Raw genomic sequence first — 19,615 nt, 5'->3', positions numbered from 1 at the left:
TCTTTCTTTCTTTCTTAGGGTTTGAATCCAACACCATATGTATTTTATTACTTAAATTGTTTCAGCTTTTATCACCGGGGACACTCAAGTTGCTGCTTGTATTTTTTAATTACATGTTATTTATTTTAGCAATTTATCACTTTTTGGCCCTATAATGTGCTTCAGGGCCCTAAAATAAGCCATTTTCCCAAGGATATTTTGTCCTTTTATTGAAGAGTGGTACGAAGAAATCAAGACCAGGTACTATGTATGTTCTTTGCTACTGAAGTCTTCTGAGTTCTTGCCAGCATTTGGTGTAACTTTCGTACACACACACACCCACACCCCCCCGCCCCCACACACAATTTTAGCTATTCTAATTAGAATGTAGTTAGAGCTCATTATGATTTTAATTTGCTGAATTTAGTTGAAAATCGTATAACTAAGGACACTTCAAGAATATATTAGCTACACGTTACTTTTTCCAAAAATAATTCTTTCAGATTGTCACTACATGAAGCATTTTATAATTATCAGCTTACTGAATAAAATGGTACTTCAAGATTTAAGAATGTTTCTAAGAGCAATATCTCTCTGTTGCTATGCTACCATTACTTCTAACCCATATTATTTAATTATAATTTTTCATAATTTTTAGATTATTTCCTTTGTTGTTCTTTTGTCAAAGGTGGACATCTGGCCAAACCAGATAGAGTTATCTTATCATAAACTGTCGTTTGAACTTGCATAGCAAGTATTTTATTGAGGGTTTGACAGGTTTATAAAGCGTAATGAGCATAATTTTTGTTTTATATAGCAATTTACTTAAAAATTCTATTTAAGTATTTTTTTGGAAAAATTACTTTGCCCACATTTACATTCTTAATAGAAACAGTATAATCAGAATGAAAAGATTAAAAATACAAAGAAAACCTATCTAAAAATTTAGGATTAAACAAAAACTTTTATAAGACCCAAATTTATCTATATTTTCCTTTTCTCATACTTTTAAGTTAATACCTAACTTAAAATTTTTATTCTTTATGTGGGGTTAGTTTGAGCTTTCTACATTGAAGATTTTTCTACAACTGATAATGTTAACTAACATTGTTAATTAATGTTCATAAAAACACCCATTTTTAAATAAAAGAATGTTTTTCTCAGATTAAATAACTTATATTCATTACTTTTCCCAAAATTTTATGCTGTATCCTTTGAATTCTAGTATTTTAAGACTCATAATTTTTATTCTCATATAATATTTTTATTCCTATGCTTCATAGGAAGCTTTTTGAATATACATAAGTTTGGTTGTCTACTATTTCAACAGGAAACATCTCCCTAGGGGTAAACTCTGAAAGAGTAAATTTTAAAAGAAAATATAATTATGGCTCTGACACAAATTAAAAAAAAAATACCAAAGATTTTATTTCACTAATTAGTTAGAAAACTAGCAAGATGTTACAATGGTTTCCAAAAATAATTCAGTTTTACATCTACACCCAAAGACACGGAGAGGAGTTGGGGCAGGTTGGAGAGTGGAAAGTAAAGATTGCTAATATGAATTTACAAATAAATGCAAAACTGCGTTGAGGGTCCGGAATTATATTTCCTCCCAATATAAATCATTAGTTTGCATATCTTCGTGAAGGAACAATTCAGCTGGCACTGCTATCAATAATCTACAACTTACAGAATTGCAAAATTGCTCAAAAATAATAAAAGACAGGGAACTCTGCTTGGTTGATTGATAGGCAAGATACACACGGAACTTTCCTTCTTTCTCTGTCTTTTGCTTTTTTTATTTCAACAAAGGATCTGGCCCCTTGTGATTCAGTCCATTGATAACATTACTTTTGAGTAAACAAAATTTGGAATTAAACTCTTCCTTTACTGCAACGCCATGGTCTCAGTGAGGTGATTCTTGTCGGTGCAGTACGCAGAGAGAACCTGTCAGCGACTACATAAGTTACTGCCGCATCTCTTTCTGCATATTGAAATATCTACAAATATTTTTTCTGTTTCTTCACAAATGAATTAGTAACTAGTAAAGATATAAATGTCTTAATGCCAAACTTTCTCTCTTAAATCTCAGTAAATACAGCTTTAGTTTAGTCTGTTATTCTCCTGATGGGCGAGAAGAACAAGGGCAAGTAGGATAATTATTATTTTGTAGATAAAATAAAAATGGATTTTTCTTCTATGATTGTATTTTTACTCTAAAACTTGACCATTAAATTCGGCTATATATAAAAGTAGATACCTTTTATTAATAATTTTGCCTGGGCCGGGCGCGGTGGCTCAAGCCTGTAATCCCAGCACTTTGGGAGCCTGAGAGGGGCGGATCACGAGGTCAGGAGATCGAGACCATCCTGGCTAACACGGTGAAACCCCGTCTCTACTAAAAAAAATACAAAAAACTAGCCGGGCGAGGTGGCGGGCGCCTGTAGTCCCAGCTACTCGGGAGGCTGAGGCAGGAGAATGGCGTGAACCCGGTAGGCGGAGCTTGCAGTGAGCCGAGATCTGGCCACTGCACTCCAGCCTGGGCAACAGAGCCAGACTCCGTCTCACCCCCCCCCAAAAAAATATATAAATAAATAAAAAATAAAATACTACTACTACTACTACTACTAATAATAATAATTTTGCCTGAAACGTATTTCTCAATTAGCTTGATAAATTTAAAAATATTCATCATTTTTATCTCAAAAAACTTTCTTATGTTATATTTTTAATAACTTTTATCTCATTGGTATTCTGTTCCTTCTTCTAAAAATGCCTTTTGTTTTTTATTTTTATTTATTTTATCATTTTATTTATTTATTTATTTTGAGTCAGAGTGTCGCTCTGTCACCCAGGCTGAAGTGCAGTGGCCAGATCTTGGCTCCTTGGAAGCTCTGTGTCCCAGGTTCAAGCAATTCTCCTGCCTCAGTCTCCCGAGTAGCTGGGACTACAGGCGCATGCCACCATGCCTGGCTAATTTTTTTGTATTTCTAGTAGAGACAGGGTTTCAACATGTTAGCTAGGATGGTCTCGATCTCCTGACCTCATGATTTGCCCGCCTTGGCCTCCCAAAGTGCTGGGATTACAGGCGTGAGCCACGGCGCCGGACCCTCTTCTTTCTTAATTTAATAGTTATATCTTCTGTATTTATAATATTTTAAAATCAAATTTTTATTATCTTTATTACATGGGAGTAAATTGTAAATTTTGATATTTATTATTTATTGGTGAATAAATAAATATCATTTATTAATGAATAAATTAATTAATGTTATTACTATTATTATTATTCAGTAGAGTGTTTATAACTGCAAAGTAATTTTTAAATTTAGCTGCCATATTTTAAATTTTAAACTTTCTGTTTCCATACAAAATCACTAGTAATTAATTGAAGGTGTGGATAAATTAAACATGTAGTTTTTTTCCAAAAACAGAATTCAAGGGTCACATTCAGACTTTTCTATAAGTTGAATTAGAACTCCTGCAATATCCTTTATACACAGACATTCATCTTTGCAAAGAAAAAGAAGTAGATGATTTTTTATTACTGACTTACTGATGAAATGAAAGTATGAAGGCAAGGTGGACTGGTTTCTTCTTCAATAATAATGCAGGGTCCCCTGCTGGGAAAGAAGAGGATCAAACTCTACTGTGGACAAATGAGCTAAACATTCAATAATGGGGGGTTCTAATTTGAGTAACATGATCATCTATATAGTATTAGAATTTTTTGACATTGAACAAGTAGGATGTCTTAATGAATGTAAAATGCATACTGTTACATGTTATTTCAAAGCCCAAGAAACTAAAAGAAAACCGGAACTTAAAGAGAATGTCCAGAATCAGCTCTGACAAAGAACTTGGACATTGTCATTCCCATCCTTACAACCAAGAAGGGGAGACAAATTGAAAATCAATTTTGTTTAAATTGTCAGGTAAACTAGCATTATAAAATCTGGAGACACAAACTCTCACAGGGACATAATCAAGATCTGCTTACCTGGAGCAGAAGGTACAAAGAGCACTTAAATGGTAGTTTTGATGAATTATTGGAGGCTGAATTTAAACTTGTGTGAGAGTGAGAAATTTGTGGGGAACTTGCTCTTTGGAGTTGCTTTCACTTTTGTGAGTTTTACCTCCAAGAACCTTAACATTTTTTCACTGAAAATTTAAGAAAAATGTCATGTCTTTGTCAGGAATAAGGGGAAAGTAGTCATTGTAAAATACACCTAAAACTTTTTTTTTGTTGTTATTTGTTTGTTTTTAAAGCCTTGTACTCCAGGTTAAAAATAATTTTCCAGAGCTTTATCCCAGTGGGGGAAAATGTATTTTTCCAATTCAGTCACTTATATTTATATCATTTCATCTAAGGGAGTGGAGAAACATAGTCAAAAAGAGTTGAGAATAAGGAAATAGATTGAGAATGTTGCAGCTAAGGAAGGAGCTAATGGGCATGAGAAACAAAGCTTTACAACTCAGAAAATATTTGTGACAGTCATAGCCAGAGACAGAGGTTTATAAAACACTGAAATTTAAACAGAAGATGAAAGAATATTCCCTTTCTTCACACTTTATCATCACACTAACTGGTTCTAGTCTAATACCAGCCAAATATGATCTAAAGCACAGATTCTTGCTGAGTAGAATTGGTTAGTGAAGTCTAAATTCAAGAAAGGAAACACAAATAAGGACACAAGAGGAATCTGAAAGTTCAAGCACTTATAACTACATATAGGAAACATTAAACACAGTCTGACCCCTACTAAGGTTACTGTAAATCCTCATGCTAAAGACCTTTTTACCTCATGTTTGTTCTTAGTCCCCAATGTAACATACTCAGATTTTAAGAAAAAAAAAAATACAAGACATGACAAAAAGCAACAAAAACACAGTCTATCTATAATATAGAAATGATCAGAACCTGACATATGTTGGACTTATCGGACAAAGATTATAAAATAGCTATGATGAACATGTTAAGGACTATAACAAAAAAAGTAGATAAAAAGTAAGACAAAATGTGCAATTTAAGCTGAGAAATGCAATCTCTAAGAAAAAATCCTAAGGAAATGCAAGAATTGAAAAACACAGTAAAGTGAAGAAGGTTTCAATGTCCTCATTATTGGACATAACACAGTCAAACAAATAATTGGTGAGCTTAAAAATAGTTCAACCAAAATTTCTCCAACTGCATTGCAAAAACAACCACCACCACCAAAAAAAAAAAAAAAAAAAAAAAAAAAAAAAAAAAAAAAAAAAAAAAAAACCCAGAATAAAACATTCAAGAAATACAGGACAATTTCAAAAGATGTAACATATGCACAATTCAAATCTAAAAAGAATAGAGAACAGAGTGGAGCACATGAGAAGAATAAACACACACACAAATAAAAATGAAAACAAAAAAATTTTGGCATATAATACTCAACCTGAAAAACATAAAATCAAAGAGAAAATCCTGAAAGAATTCAGAGGGATGAGAACAACTCGACTAACGATGAAGCAGTATACATATCATACCTCAATTGTTGTCAGAAGCCATGCAAGCCAAAAGTGAGTGGAATAAATTATTTAAACTATTGAAAGAAGAAACAACACAATCTAGAATTCTATATCAAGCTAAACTATTCTTAAAACATGAAGGAGATATAAGGACTTTCTTAGATAAATTAAACTGACAGAATTAATCACCAGCAGAACTGCATTGCAATAAATGCTAACAAACAGTGTTCTAGCAGAAGTAAAATGGTATAATTAGCACTTTGGATCTACATTTAAAAAGAAGAGCATCAGAGATAGAAAAAATGTGGGTACAATAACATCATTTATTGTTTTTATTCATAATTGATCTAAAAATATATGTTTAAAGTAATATTTACTAATAAAATATGTGTACTGTGATTATAGCACATGACAAAATGAAGTGAATGACAGCAGTATCACAAAAGATGGGGGAAAAGTAAAAATACTCTGTATCACTGAAAGTTCTCTAGGGGGAAAACAATAAAATATGCATATCTATCTATCTACCTAGATATGCATAGAGAGAGAGGAAGAGAGAGAGAAATAGATTTATTATGAAGGATTGACTCATGTATTATCAAGACGGAGAAGTCTCATGATACGCTGTCCACAAGCTGGAGGCCCAAGAAAGTTGTTGATATAGTTTCAGTACAAGACCAAAGGCTAGAGAATCAGAAGAGTTAATGGTGTGAGATCCAGTCTGAATCTGAAGGTCTGAGAACCTGAAGGTCCTGATTTCCAAGGGTAAAAGAAAATGAATGTGCCAGCTCAAGTAGAGAGAAAAAATTCACTCTTTTGATTTGTTGTTATTGTTGTTCTATTAAGGCCCTGAAAAAAATGGATAACGCCTACCTGCATTGGTAGATCATTGGTGAGAGTGATCTTTACTCAGTCTACTGAATCTCTTCTGGAAATACTATCAGAGACACACCAAGAAATAACATTTTACCAGCGATCTGAGCATCCCTTAGCCCAGTCAAATTGACCCATTAAATTAGCCATCATACTCTGCTATAAGGCATCTGCACTACACATAAATGGATATTCCGTTATTCGAAGGTAGGCTTATATATGTTAAAAATGTACCAAATGTACATTATAGATTTGATGGCAAATACCAAAAAATTTAATAAGGAAACAAAACTGATTAAAGTAATAACATAAAATCATATGAAATGGTCAGTTAATTAATATTTTTAATATACTTTAAGTCCTGGGATACATTTGCAGAACGTAAAGGCTCATTCCATAGGTATACACATGCCATGGTGGTTTGCTGCACCCATCAACACATCATCTACATTAGGTATTTCTCCAAATGCTATCCCTCCGCTAGTCTCCCACCCCCTGACAGGCGCCGGTGTGTGATGTCTCCCTCCCTGTGTCCATGTGTTCTCATTGTTCAACTCCCACTTCTGAGTGAGAACATGCAGTGTTTGGTTTTCTGTTCCTGTGTTAGTTTGCTGAGAATGATGGTTTCCAGTGTCATCCATGCCCTTGCAAAGGACATGAACTCATCCTTTTTGATGGCTGAATAGTATTCCATGGTGTATATGTGCTATATTTTCTTTATCTGGTCTATCTTTGAGGGGCATTTGGGTTGTTTTCAAGTCTTTGCTATTGTGAACAGTGCCATAATAAACATTTGTGTGCATGTGTCTTTATAGTAGAATGATTTATAAGCCTGTGGGTATATACCCAGTAATGGGATTGCTGGGTCAAATGGTATTTCTGGTTCTAGATCCTTGAGGAATTGCCACGCTCCCTTCCACAATGGTTGAACTAATTTACATTCCCACCAACAGTGTAAAAGTGTTCCTGTTTCTCCACATCCTCTCCAGCATCTGTTTTTTCCTGACTTCTTAATGATTGCCATTCTAACTGGAATGAGATGGTATCTCATTGTGGTTTTGATTTCCATTTCTCTAATGACAAGAGACGATAACATTCTTTTCATATGTTTTCTGGCCACATAAATGTCTTCTTTTGAGAAGTGTTTGTACATATCCTTTGCCCACATTCTGATGGCGTTGTTCATTTTTTTCTTATAAATTTGTTTAAGTTCCTTGTTGATTCTGGATATTAGTTCTTTGTCAGATGGATAGATTGCAAAATTTTTTTCCTTTTCTGTAGGTTGCCTATTCACTCTGATGATGGTTTCTTTTGCTGTTCAGAAGCTCTTTAGTTTAATTAGATCCCATTTGTCAATTTTGGCTTTTATTGTCATTGCTTTTGGTGTTTTAGTCATGAAGTCTTTTCCCATGCCTATATCCTGAATGGTATTGCCTAGGTTTTCTTCCAGGATTTTTATGGTTTTAGGTCTTACATTTAAGTCTTAAATCCATCTTGAGTTAATTTTTGTATAAGGTGTAAAGAAGGGGTCCAGTTTCAGTTTTCTGCATATGGCTAGCCAGTTTTCTCAACACCATTTATTAAATAGGGAATCATTTCCCCACTGCTTGTTTTTGTCAGGTTTGTCAAAGATCAGATGGTTGTATATGTGTGGTATTATCTCTGAGGCCTCTATTCTGTTCCTTTGGCCTATATATCTATTTTGGTACCAGTATCATGCTGTTTTGGTTACTGTAGCCTTGTAGTACAGTTTGAAGTCAGGTAGCATGATGCTCCCAGCTTTGTTCTTTTTGCTTAGGATTTTCTTCACTATACGGGCTTTTTTTTGGTTCCATATGAAATTTTAAGTAGTTTTTTTCTAATTCTATGGAGAAAGTAAATGGTAGCTTGATGGGGATTGCATTGAATCTATAAATACTTTGAGCAGTATGGCCATTTTCATGATATTGATTCTTCCTATCGATGAACATGGAGTGTTTTTCCATTTATTTGTGTCCACTCTTATTTCCTTGAGTCCTGGTTTGCAGTTCTCCTTGAAGAGGTCCCTCGCCTACCTTGTAAGTTGTATTCCTAGGTATTTCATTCTCTTTGTAGCAATTGTGAATGGGAGTTCACTCATGATTTGGCTTTCTATTTATCTATTATTGGTCTATAAGAATGCTTGTGATTTTTGCATGAGAGAATGTATAAAGAGAGGGAGAAAATGAAAGAAACAACTAATAAAATGTGACAAATAGAAAACACAATCATAGTAGATCGATAATTGCTTTAAATCTGAACTGCCTAAATATACAAATGAAGAGCAAGAGATTGTCAGAGTAGGTAAAATAATAAAACAAGACAGACTCGGTTATATATTTTGTATAAGAAACTCACTTTAAACCTACATACTAAGAGAGTTAAAATCAAGGGCAAAGGAAACCATGGTAACACTAATCAAAAGAAAGCTGGGGTTACTATATTAATTTCAGGCAAAGTTGACTTTCGAACAAGGAATATAATAATGGTTAAGGAAGATAATTCATAATGCTAAAGGAATAAAAAAGTAGAAAACTTCAAATAAACAACCTATTGATGTATATTAGGTTTTTCTAGAAAAACCTAAGCAAGAGCAAAACAAGAGCAAACCAAACACAAAATTTATAGGAAAAAGAAATGACAAAAGAGCAAAAATAAATGATATTGAATCAAAGAAAACAACACAAAGGTGAACAGAAGGAAAAATCACTATTTTAAAAGACAAAGAAAACTGACAAAAACAAAAAGAGAGAAGATTCAAATAAATCAGAAATGAAACATGAGACATTACAAACGATTCAACTGCAGTTCAAAGGATCATCAAGATGAATTTGGACATTCATCAAAAAAGACCATATTCTTTGTCATAAAACACAAAGTAACACATCTAATATGATAGCAATTATACAAAGTATCTTCTCATATCACAGAGGCATCAAATAGAATGGGAAATCAGAAAAATAGCTGAAAAAAATCCCCAAATATCTGGAAAGTAAACAACATAAATCTAAGTAACCCATGGTTTGAACAATACATCTGAAGAGAAATTTAAATAATATTTTGAACTAAGTAAAATGAAAATACAACTAATCAAGATTTGTGCAATATAGTGGGTTTATCTTTCTAAGTCAATAGATTTGGCAGTGGCAATATTAGATAGCAGAGGTCACTGTTGGGTCACCATGGGTTTGGGGATGATCTCTTTATATTTCTTATTCTTTTAACAACTTTCTGGCCAGTAACACATGATCAGAAATTGAGACAACTATAACTCTTGAAACTTCATTGCTGACATTTAAAGGAGAGAATCATTCATATATTTCATTATTGTCATGGAATTTACTATTCTGGATTCCATTTGCTCCCTAATCTAGAAGCAGTGAGTTATTATTATATAAGAAAATGAGGCCCTTTTACTTTTACTCTTTATTTAGCAGGGCTCTTCATATACAAAATATATCACCAAATAAACATGTATCTTGATCTAATCACAGGAAAACACTGTCTTTTCTGCAGTTAGATGTAAATAGTCTTGATATTTACCAATATGGTTTGTTATTAATGATCTTGGCTTCCTAAGAATTTCATAAGAAACATAAAGTAAATGTGTTGATCGTTTGAAGAATTATATCCATGAATTCCATGTGCCACTCTTGATTTTCCCCACCATGGTTTCATTAGTGGAGGCAAAGTCCATTGCCTGGATTTCTTCCATGTCTAGCACTACAGAGTTGCTTATTACATCAATGTTAACTCTTAATTAGAAGTTAATAACCAGAAGAAACTTATTGAAGTCTCCCCACAACCACCACTATCATAATCTTTGTAATTTGGGAACTACTTGATACACAAGTAAAGTTCTTCCATGTTTACTTTGGATGAACATTTTATGTACATATTTTACCCTCTCTGTTTCTATTTTTTTTGAAAAAGACTATGAGATAGTCCTCAAGATATCTGTCTGTTGAGCTATGGATTATTTTTAATTTGCTTATTGACGGAGTTTTGCTCTTGTTGCTCATGCTGGAGTGCAATGGCGCCATCTCGGCTCACTGTAAACTCCGCCTCCTGGGTTCAGGCGGTTCTCCTGCCTCAGCCTTCCCAGTAGCTGAGATTACAGGGATGCACCACCAAGCCCGCCTAATTTTGTATTTTTAGTAGAGAGGGGTTTCACCATGTTGGTCAGTTTTTTGTCGAACTACTGATCTCGGGTGATCCTCTCGCCTGGACCTCCCAAAGTGCTGTGATTACAGGTGTGAGCCACCGCCCCTTGCCAAGTGACACTATTATTTTTGGTAATTATCACTGGTAATGAGGCTGCCCATTACCTTTTTCCTAATAACTGACTTCATATTTTGAGAACAAATCCAAGATATTTTGAGTTCATATTCCCTGCATCCCGTAATTTTCCTCTATTCGATTTCATTACTATTAACTCTAGCTATGTACATGGTAATTACTTAATGATGAGTATATGTTTGCTTATATGTTCACACATGTGCATACAAATTTTAAGTGTCAGTGACATGAAGAATGAACCTTGCATAATTAATCTGATAGATGGTATATATAAACATGACTGTAAGGTTGTTATTTAAGGGTTTTTTTTTTTTAAAATGACCATGCCCAAATTTCTTGATTTTTTATTGAATTATACATTAGAAAATAAATGTTCACAGAAAATATATTTTTCAATTCTAGCCCAGAATCTGTAAGTTATGAACTTTCATAAGTTTTAAGCTCCCCTCGATTTGCATCCCTGAGTGAAATCTATTCACTTGAAACGATAAATATTTTTAAGCAATTTTCATGCTCAAATGGTCATGAAATTGAGGGGGCTTTCAGGTTCAGCAAGTCGTATACATTTCCTGTTCTCCTTAACTCACTTTTCTTTGTGCAGACGTGGCATGTGTTCCTATGTTACTAAGGGGAATCCTTTTGGCAAGTGGGTACCATTAGGAAGAATTTTATGTTAAATTATTTTCAGCTTTACTTAAAGGAAATGAAGAACAATTCAAAATGCCATGAAATATAAAGCTTATATCAAAACATCACCATTAAAAACATATAGAATAGAAATTTTCATTGCTTCATTTTGAGATCAAAGACAATAATTAGTATTAATCCAACAAAAGAAACTATAAATAATAGACACTATTATGTCACTCTTTTCTATTTTATATTGCCTGTCATGCTTTTGTTAACATTAAAACATTATTAAATTCCTATAACATATTAATAGCCTCATCATGCTGTTTCCTACTGCTTTTCATGTATTACTTTTTTTTTATTCTCACAAAAAACATACCAAAGCAAAATCATTATTATTTATATATTACAGATTTGGGAAAAAATTTAGAGAAGTCATACAACCTTCACCAATTCTGGATTAAGTGTGCTTAATTCTCACACTATATTTCGTCTTCTCTTCTTACATATTTCCTTCAAAATAGATCAATCAGGACATGATATCAGCTATTTATTGTCTATGTTAAAATTTTATTCAAAATTGGTTAATATTCCTACACATATATTTGTCATTATATGTTTTTATTTAAGATTATTAAACTGTAACATGTGCATTGATTTTCACTTTTTTTGCATGTGTTGTGAATACAAATAGTGTGAATTCTAAACTTTATCGAGGTTTAATGATGCAATGATGTTATATTAAACATAGAGAGGTCACATATTCTAAATGAAATTCAGCTAATCATAATGCATGATAAAAATATATTTATTTTGCGATTTTTCTGTGGACCAGTCAGGACTATGACAAAGAGATACTTCATGAGACTGATTTATGGGAAGAGAATAAAATTAGGAGAAAGTTGAAGATACTATTGTAATGTTTCCAGAATCATATTTGTTTTTAAAAAAGGTTTTACAAAAAAAATGTATCTCTGTGTGTAAGACTTGGATAAGGTTAATACCATTTTTATAATGTCATCAGGCCTCTTATGTTTGATGATAAATTTTGCAAGATTTACTCAAGCCATTGAAGTCTCTAATCTGGTACATTATGTTAGAATCCTACAGGAATACAACTTTTAGAAAAGTGTTTTGAACTCCTAAATCATTTTTTAAATGGTTACTCAAGAAATGTTTATATGATGCATCATTTTCCTATTAACATTGTCTCTAAAATACATTACCCAAGTAGATAATATCTGAAATACAACACGTTATATAGCTTCATAAATTATTTATGGACCAGAAGGCTCTATACAAATGTGCAATATCACATACACATAACGATATTCAATAAGTATAATCCATAATAGTGCAAAAACTGTTTTTGTAGGGAAACAATACGTAAGTAATAATATCTGCTTGGAGTCCTTTTTTTAACAAAACAGTATAAGATAACTTGATTTCCAGGTTTCTCTTAATAGTTTACAGATATGAAATGAAGTCCAGATGAAGTCCAAGATATGTACAATTTCATATCTTACATTTGTAAACTACACTAATGTGCTTCAATTTTAATTAAAAAATGCATATTAAGCAATGATTATTATGAATAACTTTATCTTTAAAATGATGTTGTGTAGAAAAGGGGGTCTCACTGTGTTGCCCAGGCTGGTCTTAGACTCCTGAGCTCAAGTAATCCTCCTGCCTCAGTCTCCAAAAAAGCTGTGATTATAGCCTTGAGCTACTGCACCTGGTTGATTATGTGCAATTTTAAAGGCAATTTATATGAAAGAAACTACTAATAACTCTCTGTGTTATATAACATATCACATTCCATTTTGATAGTTGAAAGATGTTTGAAGATTGAATATTTGGGTGATAGTAATACTATTTTAAGAGCAAATACTGGTAATATTAGTAGATGTTGGATATGAGGAGAATTGACTTTGACACAAGAATATTTCAGTGTTGATAAGAGCATAATGACTTATTAGGACAAGGCACCATTCAAATTATTCAAACTGGTTAATATGGTGTTTTCAGGAATACTTTTTTAAATTGAAACCATTAAGTTTTTAGAACAAAACAAAATGCTTTATTTTTGAAGGTGTTTTTATGTGAAGACAAGAGAAACGTCATAATAGGTCTCCTCATCAGCTATGAAAGTCTGTACAACTATCCATGGCCCTTGGATAAATGAGAATTTAATCAAGATTAGTAGGCATCATTTCCCAAAACATCTTTATACAAAATTTACTTCCACACATAAATTGCTCATATTTATCTTAAATTGTGCTTCTATATATATATATAGTGTGTATATATATACACTATATACTTTAAGCTCCCCTGGGCCTCGATTTACATCCCTGAGTGAAATCTATTCACTTGAAATGATAAACATTTTTAAGCAATCTTCATGCTCAAATGGTCATGAAATTGAGGGGGCTTTTGGGTATATATATACACATATATACATATATGTGTATGTGTGTGTGTGTATACATATATATGTGTGTGTGTGTATACATATATAAATATATGTGTGTGTGTGTCTACATATATACATATATGTGTGTGTGCGTGTGTGTCTACATATATACATATGTGTGTGTGCGTGTGTATGTGTCTACATATATACATATATGTGTGTGCACATGTGTGTCTACATATATACATATATGTGTGTGTGCGTGTGTGTGTCTACATATATACATATGTGTGTGTGCGTGTGTGCGTGTCTACATATATACATATATGTGTGTGCGTGTCTACATATATACATATGTGTGTGTGCATGTGTGCGTATCTACATATATACATATATGTGTGTGTACACATATATACGTGTGTGTGCGTGTGTGTGCGTGTGTGTACACATATATACATATGTGTGTGTGTGCGCGTGTGTGTCTACATATATACATATATGTGTGTGTGCATGTGTGTGTGTCTACATACATACATATATGTGTGTATGCGCGTGTGTGTGTCTACATATATACATATATGTGTGTGTGCGTGTGTGTCTACATATATACATATATGTGTGTGTGCGTGTGTGTCTTCATATATACATATATGTGTCTGTGCGTGTATACATATATACATATGTGTGTGTACACATATATACGTGTGTGTGTACACAGATATACGTGTGTGTATGTGTGTGTGTACACATATATACGTGTGTGTATGTGTGTGTGTGTACACATATATACGTGTGTGTGTATGTGTGTGTACACATATATACATATGTGTGTGTGTACACATATACATATGTGTGTGTATGTGTGTATACATATATACATATGTGTGTGTATACACACATACATATATGTGTGTGTGTGTATACACACATACATATGTGTGTGTGTGTGTGTATACACACATACATATGTGTGTGTGTGTATACACACATACATATATGTGTATGTGTGTGTGTGTGTATACACATATACGTATATGTGTGTGTGTGTGTGTATACACATATACATATGTGTATGTGTATGTGTGTGTGTGTATACACATATACATATATGTGTATGTGTATGTGTGTGTGTGTATACACATATACATATATGTGTGTGTATGTGTGTGTATACACATATACATATATGTGTGTGTGTGTATACACATATACATATATGTGTGTGTGTGTGTATACACATATACATATATGTGTGTGTGTGTATACACATATATGTGTGTGTGTGTGTATACACATATATGTGTATGTGTGTGTATACACATATACATATATGTGTATGTGTGTGTGTATACACATATACATATATGTGTATGTGTGTGTATGTACATATAGGTATGTGTATGTACATATATGTACATATATGTATACATGTGTGTGTATATATATATTTTTTCTTTTCTAATGGCCAATGTTATAAAGACATCCACAGGCTAACTTAAGAGCTCATAGAGATTTTAGGATTCAACCACATTTAAGTATTTGCAGGACTGAGGAGGACTTCATACCATATATCCATATATTTCAATATGTAAGTAATGCTAACAAGTTATTAAATAAAACATTCATTCTGCCTTGGTAAATATGTGAATTATACAAAATTTAAAAATATGTACATGTACTATGACTTAAAACATGAATTTATCAAAGTTAAGTATATTTAATTATTTTGATTCTGCTGACACCCATGTCAAAGCAAAAATTACACTGGGCAAAGTTAAACAGGCAAGGAAAAATGTAGTCAAGGCTAATGCATTAAGAGAGAGAGACTGCAACCTGAATTCCACTCCACTGAAACAGAGGCCTGGAGAGTTTTAAAGACCTAAGGTAGGATGGGGAATAGGGAAGGATTGTAGGACATGTGTGTTTATTAAACATAAACTTTCTCATATTGTCATAATAGAAAATAGTCTTATTAGTAAAAGAAAGTATCCACAGAAGATAGGCTCCTACTCACAGAGAATAAGAGATAAGCGTTCTATCTTCTTTCATAATTATATTTCAAAGGCATGGCTGTCATGTTCTTGAATAAGACAGTCCTGGATTATAAAATTGGCCAGAGGCTTTTCACAAAGGTTTACATCTCATAGGGGCAGAGAAAATTTATAATAACAAGTTTTTTAAAGTAAATATTTCAAGAAGAGAGAAGGAAGAGACCTCTGAGATTATTTTATTTGGATTTAGATTTTGTAATGGTCAGGGTGAGAACAAGGTCTAGAGACGGGAAGAAATGTGACCATAGTTTAGTCAAGCTGAGGAAAACAGAATGCTTATTTTTGTTACTTCAATAAGTAATAAAATAAAAATATGCATTATTTATAAAATATTACATTTTTAAATTTATTTAGTCAAAATCAATATTAAAAATAATGCTCTTTAAAAAAGCCAAAAACAAGATATAACTGTGTTTGAAATATACAAATTGAATGTAAAATAAATTTAAAATTAAAAATAAACCATTGTATATGTTTTTCTTCAAATGTTATATTAATATTAAAAGGAAGATACATGTTATAGTTGAGTCATACTTTTTTATCTAAAAAATTGAAATTGAATATTTAAAAGTGAATTTATAAAAACATAACTACGTATCTTTTAAAATATTTTGATAAAAATGAAATGGCTTTACTTACTATTCTAATGTTCAATGTCTCTATAGAAGGCTATGTTAAGAATTGGGACCATGTTTCTTGAATGTTTTATCCAGATCTATCCATCCAACTTTCAGAATATTGTGATTTATAAAATAGGGAAAAATGTTCCTCAGCCATTTTGTAAAAAGGATTCTCAATTCCTTCAGACAAACTGGAACACAAAAGTAATATCTTTTACTTGTTTCTGTAATTCAGATCCTCCACATTCACAAGCAGTGTCTGATTCCAGGCTCAGTAGCAGCACAACCCACAGATTTTCATGCTTTGGGATTATCACCTTTGGCTTTCAGGGTGTGAATCTGCATGTTGGTAATGACAGAAAATGTTTCCAATATATGATGTCCTTGAGCTCAGCACTGAATTTAAGTGTCATCTATATTTTCTTCAATGTATTTATTTCATATATGTGCTTGTGATATACAGGTTTCTTTAGAGTGTGAGGGCCACGATAGTGGTTCCTCTTACCAGTATCTATGCAGAGAGTTCATCCCAGACTAAATTCTACGAGGTATAGAATCACTATCACGGTACACTTTTAATTTTTTATTAAAACTTTAAACATTTGCCTGAACTTTGTTCTAATGATACTATAGTTTTGATAATAACAATGAATTAAAAACTTGTGTGGATCTAACACAAATGTATGGGATACTATGTTCAATTACCTGAATGTAGAGAAATAAAAGCATTAATCTGTCTACATTTGGTTTATACCTTTATCGAATCCACATAGCATTCTTTGACCTATACAATTAAGACAAATAGCATGTTCCAATGAATGTTTCATTGCAATAATTCATATCTATCAGCCAATTTCTACTTAGTGAGACTGTGTACTTGATAGAAATGCTAATATTTGTTAGAATAATGCTGCTGTTTTTCACAGGCTAAAAATATTAGGAATGGAATCAAAGAAGAGAAAAAGATTAAACTCAGAAATGAGAAACTAACTCTTTTTTTTTTTGAGATGGAGTCTCGCTCTGTCACCCAGGCTGGAGTGCAGTGGGCGATCTCGACTCACTGCAAGCTCTGCCTCCCGGGTTCATGCCATTCTCCTGCCTCACCCTCCCAAGTAGCTGGTACTACAGGCGCCCACCACCACGCCTGGCTAATTTTTTTTTTTTTTTTTTTTTGTATTTTTAGTAGAGACAGGGTTTCACAGTGTTAGCCAGGATGGTTATTTTTAAATTATAAATCAAAAATAATGTTTATATCACTCCAAAACTTCATCGTTATCTAGTCACAGAAGGTTTTTTTTTGTTTTGTTTGTTTGTTTGTTTTTTACAGAGGTCTTGCTATATTGCTTAGGCTGGACTTGAATATGGGGCTCATGAAATCCCCCCACCTGTCTCAGCTTCACAAGTAGCTGGGCTGCAGTGGCTGGCTTATAAGATGATATTTTAGTAAATGACTTGACTGAGGGTTGTAAATGTTTCCATCAAACCAAAGTGAAATATTTGGCTCCAGTAAAATATATTCATTTTAATTAAAAGTGTATGGCACAAATCCATTGTGAATACTTGAGCTATGTGTTAAAATATTCCTGGGCATACTAGTAATATGTAAAAGGCCAGCAAGAAAATTGGAACTAGAAGGTAAACAGAATCTCTGAGAATATTGAATCAAATTTGAGAACATTAAACTCTTACAAGGTAAGAATGTTTTTTGAGTAAAACTGATACATCCTATAAACAAAAGTTTACTCTAAATCATATCCATGTATACAATTAAGAGGCTGTAGAGCCATTGACCATGAATTACCACAAGTAATAAGGCATAGTCCATTTCCCAATATTGAAGAATAAATTGTCTGTTACTTGCTTTCTTAGGCACACCAGCAGTCAAGGTGCTGGCATATGACATAAACCTCTGCAATCACTTATGCCTTTTGGAGTTGAAGATACAAAAAGTAGTAAGTGTGAGGAAGCTATTCTCCTGAGGTCTGTACCAGGGAAGGCAGCTATATCTACATTCAGGTGGCAGTACTGGAAATGATTTGAGCAATGCTCTCAGTATGCAGAGCTGGTGGAATCAGAGATGCATATTGAAGTGTCTGTACTGAATGACAGCTACGGTCTGAATGTATCCCCCAAAATTCATGCATTGGAAACTTAATGCCCAACGCAACAGTGTTGGGAGGTGGGGTCTAATAAGGGGTGAATAGGTCATGAGGGGTCTGCCCTCATGAATGAATTTATGTTGTTGTCTCATGAGTGTAGTCATCACAGTAGTGGGCTTTTTCTAAAAGGAAGTTTGGCTTCCTCTTGCTCTCTGGCTCTCTTAGCCTTTAGCCTTGTACCATGGGATGATGCATCAAGAAGGCCCTCATCAAATTTGGGCATCCCTATTTTGGAATTATCATGCTACACAACTGTAAGAAGTATTTTTTTAAATAAATTACCCAATCTATGATAGTCTATCATAACAGAACAAAATGGACTAACACAAGAACATTATTAGCAAAGGAGCATTTGTGCATTTATTATGTGATATAACCAACTTTTGACATTACCCTTGGCTACATCAACTCTGAAGTTGATTCCAGAGATCCCCCATAACTTGTATGAGCTATCAAGATTTTTATCTGAATATCCTTTCTGCTTAAATTAGCCAAAACCAATATCTGATGCTTGCAATTAATAATCCTGATGAATGTAGGACACAGATTAATTAAAATACTTAAAACACTGTCTTCTAAAAATAAAACTTTCCCATAGTTCAAAACTTTTTATGTCCTTAATTATATAAACAAATGGGATATACACTTATTATATGTGACTTTCTATGGTAGAGATAACAATTTTTGAAGTACCTTGATTCTCATGCTTTATTGTAGTTATTCTTTTATTTTTAACTAGATTCTAACTGCTTATTGACAACTGGAAAGCATTTTCTCATGTGACTCCCTAAAGGGACCAGCTTTATTTCAAGTCAAAGCTGTTATAAAAACATCTTTGTAAAATTCTCTCTTTATCTGTTGTTTATTTCATAATTGATATATTTCATTATATCATTATATCAATAACCAGTGAGTTTGCCATTGTTAGCATCCATTTATGTACACAGTCTGCTTTCTGTATTTGCAGGTTTTGCACTCACAACTTTAACCACAGATGAAAAATCTTTATAAAAAATATAAAACAACAATAAAAATATAAAAAACTAAATGTTATAAAATAAATGT

Source organism: Macaca fascicularis, chromosome 2 (genome assembly GCF_037993035.2).
Source record: "Macaca fascicularis isolate 582-1 chromosome 2, T2T-MFA8v1.1".
NCBI lineage: Eukaryota > Metazoa > Chordata > Mammalia > Primates > Cercopithecidae > Macaca > Macaca fascicularis.
This window is presented reverse-complemented; position numbering follows the sequence as displayed.